At 41.3% G+C, this 14,909-nt stretch overlaps 1 protein-coding gene across 2 annotated transcripts in view; it reads left to right on the forward strand.

The window, feature by feature from the left end:
* The window catches only part of EYA2 (EYA transcriptional coactivator and phosphatase 2), a 342,073-nt gene that overhangs the window by 23,402 nt on the left and 303,762 nt on the right, over positions 1-14,909 (forward strand). The window contains exon 1 of one of the 2 annotated variants that reach the window (XM_064382490.1): positions 5,649-5,668. The exons of the other annotated variant lie outside the window; for it this stretch is intronic. The gene's annotated coding sequence lies outside the window, so the exon portion shown is untranslated. Of the gene's footprint in view, positions 1-5,648; positions 5,669-14,909 lie in introns of those variants that run through there. 2 annotated transcript variants of the gene reach the window in all.

The following is a 14,909-nucleotide window of genomic DNA, read 5'->3' on the forward strand; positions in this document are numbered from 1 at the left end:
ACTTCGAAAAAATTTACTCGGTGATGTAAAAAATTTCCTTACTCTCACTTAAGAATTATTGCTATTTGAATATCAAATATTCTTCATTATTTTAAATTCTTGGTTTATTTCATATGATTTAAAATTATGCAGTATGATTCATATCAATACATGATTTTAATGACTGTCATCAATGAAAAACTAACCTCATAGAGATATATCTTCCAACTGGATGAAGGGTATCACTTGCTATACCTGTTTTTAAAAGTGCTCTTCATCTTCCAACTCCATATACCAATTTTGCAAAGATCTTTGTTGAAATTTGTCTAGTTATTTTTATCTTCCCTGAGGTTAAGCTGTTGTTGAAAACTAATTAAAAAGTATTGAATTTTTGCACTTTCAGCACAAGTTTAAAATTCACTGAAATGCTAGGTTGAGATAATTTTAAGTTATGTTAGAAAATTTGGTTTCCAGGGCTTGAAACTGTGCCCATATTGAAGCACTTATATAGGGAATTTACATAATTTTGAGTAATGTAAACATATCAACAATAATCCCTTAACAAGAACATTTCCAAACATCTGTTTTTAAAATCTTTCCAGGCCGGGCACAGTGGCTCATGTCTGTAGTTAGTCCCGGCACTTTTGGAGGTTGAGGCAGGTAGATCACCTGAGATCAGGAGTTTGAGATCAGTCTGGTCAATGTGGTGAAACCCTGTTTTTACTAAAAATACAAAAATTAGCCATGTGTGGTGGCACATGCCCATAATCCCAGCTACTCGGGAGGGTGAGGCAGTAGAATCACTTGAACCTGGGAGGCAGAGGTTGCAGTGAGCCGAGATCATGCCATTGCACTCCAGCCTGGGTGACAAGACCAAAACCCTGTCAGAAAGAAAGAAGAAAGAGAGAAAGAAAGAGAGAGAGGAGAAAGAAAGAGAAGAAAGAAAGGAAAGAAAAGAAAGAGAGGGAAGGAAAGAAAAAAGAAAGGAGAAAGGAAGGAAGGAAGAAGGAAGGAAGGAAGAAAGGGAGGGAGGGGAGAGAAAAAGGTTCTCTCCTTAGCCCAAGTTTCTTTTAAAAAGCAATAATTTTCTCTGATTTTTTAAAGTGTGAACTTTTACTTTGAAGGACCTGAACAAGCATGTGGCTGATCAAGCACTTGCACTCAGAGGAACATTAATGGCACCCTCTTCCTGACCTGCGCATTGTTCTTGTCACCTCCTCCCAAGGAATCTCTTCGGCCATTCATCCATTTCCATCTGGGAATGGTGGGTTCCATTCAATGGAGCGTGGCCACAGAGTTGTCATCTGGTGCTCCCTGGCTGTCCACTTTCCACGGGGGAAGAGTCAACAAGGCTAAGGGATTATGCATATGCACAGCCCACATCCTGTCTCCCAGACCATGCACCCTAAGATCCTGGAATTTTCTCCCAGAGCTGTGGAAGCCTCTTCCCCAGGGCTATTCTCTGTCCTCCCAAGAGCAGATTACATCACGCACATACACACCCTGCAGTCCAAGGAGAGGCCAAAGGGCAGTGACAAGACTTGAACATGAGCTGGCAAGTACAGACACTCGTGCACAAGACCCTCATGGTGCAGGATGGAGCTGGAGATGGAAAAACAAAAAAGGAAAGTAGGCTATGGGCCAGATTCTAAAGAATTCTGAATCTGAGCCTGGCCCACCAGGACACTATGAAGCCATATCTGTAAAAGGAGAAGGCTAGCATCTGTTTTATTGAACATTTTGATATTTAGTCATATGATAAGTGGACCTTTTGTACTCTTGCCCTTGGTCCTGCAAATTGATTGGGGCAGGCTTGTCACCTGCTGTTGTCTTTCAATTGCCTTCTCTCCATGGGCGGCCACCTCTGAAGGTCATTTGATGAGCCTCTTCTTATCCCATGCAAGTGTTTAGCAAACTATCACTTGAACTCTTCTTACAAGGTCCCTAGGCAACTCCTAGCTTGCAATAAGATGATGCACCAGGATTTATGCTCTCCCAGACAGAGGCCACGGTGCCAACTGATCCAGTGAATGCTCAATTGGATGTGGATCTGAAAGTTCAGATCTACCTATAGGAGATGATTTGCTTTGGGGAATTGGGAAAGGGAAAAGTTCTCAGCTCCTTCCAAAATCTAAAAACCCATTTCGAGGGCTGCTCTATTGACTTCCACCTGCCAATGTGAAAGGTATTCCAAAAATGTGGAGGGGGAATGAAAAGCTGTCCTTAGAATGGAGAGGATAGATAGGTCATTTCGAAGCAGCATCAGTTAGCTCATGTACCTTCAACACATCACAGAAGTGAATGAATGAGGTAAGATGTTTTGTTTCCAACCTCTCACCATTGGAAAACTTGAGCTCTTCCTTCTGGATGTCTCAAACACCTTGAAAGCCCCAAGACTTGTTGTGACACAATCAGAGGGGGCACCACCGCCAACTGGAATAGTAAATCTTAGTAAAGCTTAATGTCTCCTGTGTTATTTTAGATTAAAATAATACTCAGAAGTGAAGGTGCCCATGTTGTCTTCTTTGCTGTCAATGGATAATCTGACTTACTCTACCTTGGCAATATTCCCCTGAATTATGAATTCCGGTTAGGTGTAGCTAAAAAGCCTTGGAAAAGACTTTCTGCTAAAACATTGCCAAGCAATCAAGATTTCTCCAGATAAAGAATAAAAGTTAATAGTACATGTTGGTCACATAGTTGAAAATAAATTTAGAGAATTTCAACTCCCGATAATAAATGTGGAGAAATAGAGGTAGGGTCATAGAAGAAAGAGAAATCGCTTAGAAGTCAGGAGACTGAGAGCCAGCTTAGGTTCATCCCCTTCCTAACTGTGTGATTGCCTCAGTTTCCCCATTTGTAAAATCAGAGGATTAGACTTGATGCTCTCCAAGTTGAAAACTTAGATGTGCATCAAATTTAGGGCTGTACACTCAAATTCTTACGGGGGCTAGGGAGTAAAGATAAATGAGTGACAGGTGCCAGGTGTGAGACAATAAGGAGTGGTGGAGACTGGGGTGAACTGGAGATATAGCCCCTTCTCAGCTGCAGTCAGCTGATACTATTTAGGCAGAAATATAAGCCTAGTGTTGACAGTTCTTCCACATTTTTTAGCAGTCAGGAATCCAGATGTTATATACAATTTCCTTATTATTAATGGCATCTATTTTTTTAAAATCATTTTTGAAACACCGTGCTAGACAAATAAAATCTCCCATGAAGCCAGTTTGTGACCCATTGCATCAGAAGACTTCACACATTAACTACATTTCAGCTTCATTGGCAACAATCGCTGGAAAGTTCTTCATTTTGCCCTGTCCTCACACCTTTACATTTACTTCTGCCGAAGACGTTTATTTGCCTGGGAAGTGGTTCCCCAGCAGAAACATTTGTTTTAACTATTGTGGCAAATCATCCCTTTGCCGGGAGGGGTGGAAAAGAACAGCTAAGCCTTTTTCCCCCCACAAACATTACTTTAGGCCAGCTTATGAAAGCCTTTGCAGATTGGTTTGTTTCTCTCTGTAACAGGGCCCAGCATTGTCTTGGGATGGGAAGATGCCCCTCTGTGTGGATGGGGTACAAATTTCCATCCCAACACTGCAGATTCCGCAGCTGATGAGGAGCCCTGGATAATCACAGTGGAAGTTCCATTCAATCCTAACCCTCGGCAACCATATGAAGACCCTTAACCATCGCTTCCTCTTTCTCTCACCTGTCTCTATTAGCTGCGCCTGCGTCTTGGTTGACATTGCCATATTTTTGAAAGAATATCAAGTTAATTCCTATCCTCTTTGTTTGCTACATGCACATTTCAAAAGGCACCCTTTCTAAAATTTGATCCTTCAAGCTTAACTTTGCCCTCCAAGCATGCCAGACTCACTCAGAGCCTCAATTTTTAATATATTTGCACAGAAAATTATGGAAAAAATGGAATGTAAACAACGGACTTGATTTTTAAAAATAATCAGGCAGGAATTAATGTTTCAGAATAATTGTCTAGAGGTGATTCAATTTCACATGCTCTTTAAATATGTATTTTTCAGTGCACTATGGCTTGAAGGGACGATTTAAAATTAGTGTATATAGCAGGCTATGAATCATAAAAACTCTTACAGTTAAGTTTTTCATTTCTTTGCTGCAAAACTTCATTTCAAAACTGAAATTCTACCTTCCTGAAAATCTGCTTTCCTCCCCTACCAAAATACTTTTATCAATTCAAAAAAAAGGATTGGCTTTTAATAATTACAACTTGGAGATTTTTGTTGCAGGCAGCATTCAAAGATGCTGGTGTTGGCCAGGCGTGTGGCTCAAGCCTGTAATCCCAACACTTTGGGAGACAGGTACAAAGATTGCTTGAGCTCAAGGGTTTAAGACGAGCCTGGGCAACATAGTGAGATCCCATCTCTACAAAAATTTTTAAAAATTAGCTGGACGTGCTGGTGTGCTCCTCTGGTCCCAGCTACTCAGGAGGCTGAGGTGGGAGGATCGCTTGAGCCCAGGAGGCAGAGGTTACAGTGAGCCACAATCACACCACTGCCCTCCAGACTGCGTGACAGAGCAAGACCTTTCGTCAAAACAACAAAAACAAAAGATACCAATGTTAATGTCCCGGATAATTCCTTCTTCTCAAGTGTGGGTGACAATTCTGACTTGCTTCTGGCCAGTAGAATTTGGCAAAGACAATAGGCTATCACACCTATGAGTGTGTGTGTGTGTGTATATATATCTCACCTATATATGTATATATGTATACATATATATACACTAATATATATGTGTATATATATACATTCATATGCCCTCATAGGTGTGATAGCCTATTGCCTTTGCCAAATACATGTATATGTATACACACACACACAACGTAAAACGTTATATATGTGATTCTTTTAATATTTAGGGGCACGGTCTCACTATGTTGCCCAGGTTGGACTCCAACTCCTGGGCTCAAGCAATCCTCCCACCTCAGCCTCTTGAGTAGCTGGGACTACAGGTGCCAGGCTTTTTAATAGGTAATCTTACCTGTGTGTGTGTATATTTTTATATATATATAATAATTTTTCTCTAAAGTAACGGAGAGATTCTGGCCTTGAAAAAGCAAACAGCCATGTTGTGAGTTGCTTATGGGGAGGACCACGTGGCGTTGGCGGGTGGCATTCAGGATCTGAGGGGGTAGCCTCCAGCTGACAGCCATGAAGAAGCAGGGCCCTCAGTCATACAAACATCTTCTGTACCTGCAGATTGGTAAACAGGAAAAGGTGAAACAAGGAAACAAAGTGCACCAGCAACCAAATTGAGCTTCAAAATGAGTTCTTCCCTAGAGAATGTAGCCTGGCCGTACCCCGATTGCATTCTGGTGAGACCCCGAGCAGAACGACCCAGTTAAGCCATGCCTGTGCCCCTGACCCATGGCAACTGTGAGATACTAAATGTGTGTTCTTTTAAGCTACTTAGTTTGTGGCAATTTGCTACACAGCAAAAGAAAACTAATATGAAATTTATTTGGAGGGACCTTTGCAAAATTTATCAAATTATAGAATTTGAACAGAGAGAGACTTTTTAGCTCAACCCTCTTGTTTTACATGTGAACAACTGGGAATCAGAAACGGAAACAGTCACAGAGCAAGTTAATGATAAAGCCAGGAACAAGTTTCTTTTGGCGCTTTCTCTAATATCAAGCTTCTTCCCTGTAAGTAACCACTGGTATTGGCTTTTTCTCTCTTTCTCTCTCTCTCTCCATATATATAAACACATATAAAACTATCCCTCTCTCTTTGTCTATCACAGTTTTACATACACATAAAACTTCTCTTTTTCTTTGTCTCTTTCATATGAATGCATTTATAAATATATAAATTTAAAATACAATATGTGTAAATATATACATATATTATTATTGTTGAATCTTCCCATTAACAAAAGGGTTGAACAATTTGCATATCTCCCAATACTTGAGGAGCAAATCTGTTTCCTCACATTTTCACACAAACTGGTTGTTATTCACCTTTTCCTACTTACCAATCTGCAAGTACAAAAGGATATTTTGGTGTGTTTTATTTTAGCCATTCTTAATTTTTAATCAGGTTGAACATCTTGCTTAATGTTTATTGGCCAATTCTATTTCATGATTTATTAATTTCATGTTCATACTCTTTGTTCACTGTTATACTGGGTTGTTTGTTTTTCCGTATTGATTTGAAAGAATTCTTGATAAATATGTCCGGAGTCATTAGTAGTTTATGTGGAGTTAGGTGAGGTGGCTTATGCCTGTAGTCTCAGCACTTTGGGAGGCTGAGGTGGGAGGATCACTTGAGGCCAGGAGTGGGAAGGCTGTCGTGAGCTATGATCCTGCCACTGCATTCTAGTCTAGATGACAGATTGACACCCCATATGTTAAAAAAAATTTAATAAAAAAAAATAGTTTAGCTGTTTAAATTTAGCAACTGTTTCTTGTAAGCTTTTCCTTGTCTTTTGTTTTTGTTTTTGTTTTGAGACAGGATTCTCTTGGACATCCAGGCTAGAGTGCAGTGGCATAATCACAATCACAGCTCACTGCACCCTTGATTTCCTGGGCTCAAGCCATCCTCTTACCTTCACCTCCCAAGTAGCTGGGACTACTGGTGCACTGCCCCGCCTGGCTGACTTTTGTATTTTTGGTAGAGACAGGGCTCCGCCATGTTGCACAGGCTGGTCTCAAATTCCTGGGCTAGAGCGATCCACCCGCCTCAGCCTCCCAAAGTGCTGGGATTACAGGCATGAGCCACTGCACCTGGCCTCCCTTGTCTTTAATTTGGTTTCTGAGATTTTTTGCTATGCAAAAGTTTTAAACCTCTTGTAGTCACACTTATCAACCTCTTTCATTATGGATTTGGCTTTTTCGTTTGTCTGTTTCGTTTCAGTTGTTGCTGCTTGAGCTTGCTCAGAGGAGGCCTCCTCGCCCTCACATTACAGAAATAGTTCCATGCTTTCTCCTAGTGTCTTTAGGTCTTCTTTTTTTTTTAAAATGTGTACTTTTTATTCCACATGGAGTTTGTTTTTATGACTGAAGTGGGGTAAGAAATAACCTTTCCCAGGGAGAGCCAATTGTACCAACAGCATTGGATAATCCATGCCTTCCCCAACTAAGCAAAACAGATGTGCATAAATATATGCGTGCTCCTAGACTCATATTCTAGTACATTTATTTATTTGTCTCCCTCTCGCTCTTTTTTTTTTTCCCTTGAGATGGAGTCTTGCTCTGTTGCCCAGGTTGGAGTGCAGTGGTGCAATCTCAGCTCCCTGTAACCTCTGCCTTCTGGGTTCAAGCGATTCTCCTGCCCCAGCCTCCCGAGTAGCTGGGACTACAGGCATGTGCCACCATGCCCAGCTAATTTTTGTATCTTTAGTAGAGACGGGGTTTCACCATGTTGGCCAGGCTGGTCTCAAACTCCTAACCTCAAGTGACCCACCCGCCTCAGCCACCCAAAGTGCTGAGATTGCAGGCATGAGCCACCATGCCAACTCCGTTGTCTCTTTATGCCAACACTTTTCCATTTTAATTATCATAGCTCTCCTATCTGTCTTGATATCTGGTCAGGCAATTTGTTATTCATTTTTAAAATATCCTTGTCAGATATTTCTTCTTTCTGATGAATTATAGAATCAGCTTGCCACACTCAAAAAATCATTTGGGGATCTTCCTCTCCTTTTTTTTTTCCTTTTCTCCTTTGCCTTTCTTCTTTTCTCTTCCATTCCTGATCAATTCAATGCAAAAACCATTCAAAAAAAGATAGACACCCATAGGGGGGCAGTGTCCAACACAGAAAACCTGACCCCCACCCCCGCTACAGGCAGAGATGGCTTCCCCACAGGAGAAGCAGGAGCGGAGCCTGGCATGGAGTCAGAGTCCTAGGGAGTGAGGAGGGTGGCTTTGCAGGAATGCTACCCTACACAGGGGTAGGTAACCATCGCCCGAAAGTGAGGAGGTGGGCATGATTGCCAGAGAGTGGCAGCTCCTGGACAAGGTGCCAGAACCCCGGCAGGGTGAGGTCCACTTCTGAATGGAAGATGGGTTGCAAACAGGGGAAATGAGCAAGTTAGTAAATATCTCAGAGATCCAGGCTTTCTCACTTTTGGAAAAAGCAGTACTAATGATGTAAAGGGAGAAAACAGAGTGAACCCTGCAGCATTGGATTGGTATTGAATTGTCAGTCTAAGCCAGGGCTGACGTCATGGACGTGTGATCAGTGCATTTGCATAGGGACCCATACCGGGTCATATGCTTGGGTGTTTATGCTGCACCATCACTGCCTTGAAATTCTTAATAACTTAATCTTTGAATGTGTATTTTGTAAGTCAAGTCTAATGGGACAATGGAGCATGCACAAGGACTTGCAGCCTCAGCTCAGCGGTGGTCCCATGTTCCACCATGTCCCTGCCTCCCCAGGATCAGGGTATCAGCTACTTTTCTCAATTCCCATGGTTCCTCAGACCCCTCCCAGCCTCCTTGTTCCCCTCCCCACACAGCAACCACTGTCATCTTCTGCCTTCAGTGCCTGCAGCGAGCACCTCTATACCACCCCTACCCCCAATCCAGGTACTTAGCTGTGTCCTGGCTCAGAGGTGCAACACCCTTGAGGTTGCCCACCTGCTGTGGGTTAGAGGAGAGGGTCTAGCGGAAGAGTAGATGCTTTGCTTAATTTTTCTGCCCCCATAGGGGCACAGCACGTCTGTCCGGTGACTGGCTGGAGAGACTGCAGCTGGTAAGCAGCACTTGCTCTGAGTCCCAGGGTAGAGTCTCTGGGCACCTGTGAGTGTCTGCCTTCACCTCATGAGTATCCTCATGCACGATGTGAAATAGAAAATAAAAACTACGTGACAAATCCAGGGAGAGGCAGTGGAGGAAACGGAAGAGCTTGTATTTTAGTACCTTTATCAGCTCTTTGTTCCTGCTTTTTGAACAAGGTGCCCCACATTTTCATTTTGCACTGGACCCTGAAAATTATGTGCCAGTCCTGGTATAAACTCATGATTTTCAATATATTTAAATAGATTCAGAAATAAATATTGATGTAAGTGTATGCATGTGTATATGTGTCTGTACATCTCGTGCTTCTAGCTCTGTCCACGGAGAGATCCTGGGAGCAGCCGCACAGCAGAACATTGAACACACTTAGCACCTGGATCTTGGCTTCTAAAAATTATTTTATTTATTTAGAGACAAGATTTCACTCTGTCACTCAGGCTGGAGAGCAGTGGTGCAAAAACGGCTTACTGCAGCCTCAATCTGCTGGACTCAAGCAATCCTCCTGCCTCAGCTTCCCATGTAGCTGGGAATACAGGTGTGCATCACCATACCCAGCTAATTATTTTATCTTTTGTAAAGATGGAGTCTGGTTTTGTTGCCTAGGCTGCTCTCAAACTCCTGAGCTCAAACGATCCTCTCACCTCGGCTTCCCACAGTGCTGGAATTATAGGCATGAGCCACCACACCTGGCCAGTTTTGAAAAATTATTTTCGGCCGGGCGCGGTGGCTCAAGCCTGTAATCCCAGCACTTTGGGAGGCCGAGGAGGGTGGATCACGAGGTCAAGAGATCGAGACCATCCTGGTCAACATGGTGAAACCCCGTCTCTACTAATACAAAAAATTAGCTGGGCATGGTGGCGCGTGCCTGTAATCCCAGCTACTCAGGAGGCTGAGGCAGGAGAATTGCCTGAACCCAGGAGGCGGAGGTTGCGGTGAGCCGAGATCGCGCCATTGCACTCCAGCCTGGGTAACGAGCGAAACTCCGTCTCAAAAAAAAAAAAAAAAAAAAATTATTTTCTGCTAAAAAGAACCGGAGACTTCTGGAAAAATGGCTAATTCCAGATCTGGGGCAAGACGAGTAGAAGATGAACCTGAATACCTGCTCAGCCGAAAAAGAAAGAAGTACTCAAAGAATGATGGGGACATGTCAGGAGGACATGGAAGCCAGCAGGAAGAGGCTCTCACTGGCCAAACAAAACACCTTTTAAGTACAAAGGAAGAAAGAGAAACTTGATAGTGGAGAAGCCTGGCAGACACCACCTTAACTAGGATCAGAGTTAATGGTGATTAAGGGAACAAACTGAAAACATGTGCTATGAAGAACACAACATCGCTTCAATAGTCTTCTTGCCAAAGACACATAACCTGAATCTAATCATGAGAAAACCTCAGATTAATCTAAATGAGGGGCATTCTGCAAAATAGCTGGTATATTATTAATATATCATATAATATATAATAGTATATAGTATACACATATATACTACACTAGTATATATCATAGCATAAAATATTATAATAGTATAGTATTTAATAGTATGATAGTATAGTATCATATAGTGTAATATGCTATATAACTATATATACTATAATAGTATAGTATTCTATAGTATACTATATAATAGTATAGCAGTATATTATACCATATATATACACTATATACTATAATACACTATATAATAGTATAGCAGTATATTATATAGTATTATATACACTGTACATAATACTATATGCAAAGTACTTATGAAGTAGGGGAATATATATGTATAATAAATGTAATTTGTAGACTGTCACGAATGGTATGAGTGACAGTGTTCAGATATTTCAAAAATAATATAATCAGGTTATATTATTTATATAGTATTATATATACTATGTATTAAATAAGTTTCTTTTGAAATATATATTATATATATGTTTTCTAAAATATAAATTTTTTCCAGATTTTTTTAATATACAAGTTATTTCAAATAGTCCTCTGAATTTTTTCTTTTTGGAGATAAAGTCTGGCTCCACTACCCAAACTGTAGTGCAGTAGGCTCAAGTGATCCTCCCTCCTCAGTCTTCCGAGTAGATGGTACTACACACATGCAACACGATACTTGGCTAATTGTTTTTATTATTTTTTGTAGAGGCGGGGTCTTGTTATGTTTCCCAGGCTGATCTCAAAATCCTGGGCTCAAGTGATCCTCCCACCTTGGTCTCCCAAAGTGCTGAGATTATAGGCATAAGCCACTGCACCTAACCTAGTCTTCTGAATATTTACATGTCTATATACACATATATTCTTTTTGCACCTTCCCAAAGATGCATAACTGAATCTACATATATATAAATATGATACAATAAATATAACCTGATTATATTTTTTCAGTATATCTGAACACTGTCACACCATTCATGACATTCTACAAATTACATTTATTATACATATATATTCCTCTACTTCTTAAGTACTTCACAATATGGCTATAACAGGTTATTTAGCTATTTCCCTTTAATTGTCATTTAGTTTTTTTCATCTTTGTATTATTATTATAAACATCCCTTCCTGCACATGCTCCTTGCAGACTTTGTTATGTGTTTCTCTAGAGAGGAGATGGATAATAGAATTACTGTGTCGCACTTTACATATTAATAAGAATTTCCAAATTGCCCTCTTACATGGTAACATCAATTTGAACTTACAAGAAATATGTCACAAGAGAAGTCACAATGCACCTAAAACTCAATATCCTCTTGAATTTAATGTTCGGTGTGGCAGAGACTGGTGGCTGTCACTCAGCATCTGTTCTCCGTTTCTACCACGTTAATAGGATATTTGGCTTAGCACTGTCTGCCTAGAGACACTCAACATTTCCCATAGTCCATGCAGCCAGGCATGGCCATATCATCAAGTTCTGGTCAGTAGGATGTGAATACAGGTCATGGGTTCAACTTCCCTTAGAAGAAAAGGATATACTCTACTAACGAGACCAGCTCGGCCATAGAGACCCCCACCCAGGTGGCACTGAAGGCATTAAGAAGCAGGCACCAAGATAGAATAGCAAAATGTGACTATCAGGGGGCCAAGAGCCTTCTGAGCTGAGAGCCTCAGGGGCTGACAGCATTCCGGGCTGAGGGCCTCAAGCAAACTCTGACCCACCTAGTTATTCTCTCTGAACAGGTGATTCTTTTTAACAAACAGGTGTTCTGTATTTTCTCATAGAACCAAGATAAACTAGGTAGGCAGCTGGTGCCTGCTTACCAGTGATCAAGGACAAACTGGAAAGTATTCTCCACGAGGGAGCCACGGGGGCAGGGTCACATATCCCGTGCTGAAAGAATTGTTTTAACCGGCGTATGATATGCATATACTGTTTTGCTGCTTTAGAATGCCCCAAGCAGTTTTCCACTTGGGGGTGAGGCTAGGTTTTCCTTGCCATCGTTCTCAGCAAGCAATATACTTTATCATACACTCCGCATTTCTCAACACCCTGCATCTCTTTTCCCCTTTCCTCCTGGCTGGAATGCAGATGTGATGACTGGAGTTCAGGCAGCCTTCTTGGACTGTCCCTTGGATAAAATGGAGGCCCCTTAATGACACAGCAACAAAACAGAAGGACCTGGATGACTGTGGAGCCACCAAACCAACCATGAACTGTTGTCTGTTGCTTATAACAGAGTATCCAAATCTGGGTAATTTATTTAAAAAAGGAATTCACTTCTTATAGTTGCAGAGGCTGAAAAGTTCAAGGTTAAGAGGACCACACCTGGTGAGGGTGTTCTTGCTGGCGAGGACTCTGCAGAGTCACAAGGCAGCGCAGAGCATCACATGGTGAGGGGCTGAGTGTGCCAGCTCAGCTCTTTCTTTTCTTATAGAGCCAGCAGTCCCACCCCTGTGATAACCATTAACCCATTAATTCATGGCTGGATTAACCCACTCATGAAGGCAGAACCCTCAGGACTCAATCACATCGTGTGTGTGTGTGTGTGTGTGTGTGTGTGTATGTGTGTGAGAGAGAGACAGAGTGAACTCGCTCTGTCACGCCCATGCTGGAGTGCAGTAGCTTGATCTTGGCTCACTGCAACCTCTGCCTCCCAGGTTCAAGCAATTCTCCTGCCTCAGCTTCCTGAGTAGGTCGGATTACAGGCTGCGTGCCACCACACCCAGCTAATTGTTGTATTTTTAGTCGAGACGGGGTTTCACCATGTTGGCTGGGCTGGTCTTGAACTCCCGACCTCAAGTGATCCCCCCACCTCAGCCTCCGAAAGTGCTGGGATCACAGGTGTGAGCCACCGTGCCCGGCCCCAGTTACCTCTTAAAGCCCCTACCTCTCTATGACACCTGCAGGGAATTAAATTTACAAAATAATAATAATAAAATAGAGGCCCCACCTCTCAATATTGGGGATTGACTTTCAACATGAGTTTTGGAGGAGACAAACACTCTAACCAGAGCAATGTAAATGCCACTTTTTGAAGATGTCTTTCTGTCACAGTGCCAAACCGATACCCTTATTAATACAGTCTGAATGCTGAAAGAGAATTGCAGGTAAAGGAAGCAATTATTCCATTTGGGGAGCTCATAAAAAGATTTTGTTTGATCTTCCCAACAATCTTGTAAGAAGTCAAGTTTGCATGTTGGTATCTAACTGCCATTAATGTTGTAGATTGCTAAAAATGCTTACAGTACAGCTACTTTTCCCCCTCTGGGATTTTTCTATGCTGTTGGAGAGGGCAGGCCAAGGGATTCAGTTCTGCTGAAGGAACCAGGGAAAAAATGCTGTCCAAACCAACTGGGGTTTTGGCAATGAATGCACATTTGTTCAACATTTGAGCATTTGTTTAGATTCCTCTGTTTTGAAAAATTAAGTGGTTCAGTATTTTAAATTTGTTCCTAAGCCCAGTATAATGAATGACCTTTCGTCTTCTTAGGTCACTGAAAAGAATTTTCTTGTGTTTGTGGCTAATTCCTCGCTGGCAGAGGCCCAGACAGGGGACAGGAGGGACGCTTAGGCTGCTTAGGTCAAAAATAAACACAGGAGGAGAGAAGGATCCCAAATATCTTGTGTTTGTTCATTTTCCATCATCCACACCGTCATGTATGAGTTTGGGTGGTTTTGTATACAGAATAAACTATACACACATTCTAGGAAATAATTTTGAATGACTGAAGTTGAAATTTACCAAACCTAGTTTTCCTCTTGAGTTTTAATGTTTCCTTTTCAAATCCGTGGTTCCATTTATAAGAATAGAATAACAAAAGTCAGTCATTGTGTTTGAGGATGTCATTGATTAATATTTGGTCCCATTTATAAACTTAGCCTTCAAACATCTAACATTTAAATGCTTTCAAATATTTTAAACTGTATTTCTAAATTTAATAGTCTGGGCTTTGTTTACAAGTACTTCGACTGTCTAACACTTCTACTTTCTCAAGTAAGTACTTATAAATCTAATAAAACACATTTCTACTAATCTTAAACTCTGAAATGTTCCAGTGATTACATGTTAGCTTAGTGAGATTTCTGTTTAAAAATTGCACATTTAAGTAATTATTTGATTCCATTTTAAATTATGATTGACAATTTTGACCAACATGTTGGTATTATAGACTAAGCCTCTGAAACATAAGGCTCTTAAAGTATGTAAATTATTCAATATGAATGATTCCTTTTTAACAAAAAGAATAGTAATTTGGTGATGCTAAATCTGTCAAATATTTTCATGTTTGTTTCTGAGTCTTATCTCTGTTATACATGATTACTGATAAAATCACTTTCCCATGTAAGGCATTCCTATAAATAACTTTAAATATTCCTAGAGTTTAAAGATGCTTCTCTACTGGGAGATTATCATGTTTTGGGGTACCTAAGGTTGCTTCCAACTAGACTTTTTTTTTTTTTTTTTTGAGATGGAGTCTTGCTCTGTCGCCTGGGCTGGAATGCAGTGGTGCAATCTTGGCTCACTGCAACCTCCGCCTCCCGGGTTCAAGCGATTCTCCTGCCTCAGCCTCCGAAGTAGCTGGGATTACAAGCATCCGCCACCATGCCCAGCTAATATCTGTATTTTTAGTAGAGACAGGGTTTCACCATGTTGGCCAGGCTGGTCTCAAACTTCTGACATCAATAGATCTGCTCACCTCAGCCTCCCAAAGTGCTGG

The sequence above is a fragment of the Aotus nancymaae genome, unplaced genomic scaffold, assembly GCF_030222135.1.
Source record: "Aotus nancymaae isolate 86718 unplaced genomic scaffold, 86718_ANA_hifiasm-v0.15.2.pri h1tg000029l, whole genome shotgun sequence".
Taxonomy (NCBI): Eukaryota; Metazoa; Chordata; class Mammalia; order Primates; family Aotidae; genus Aotus; species Aotus nancymaae.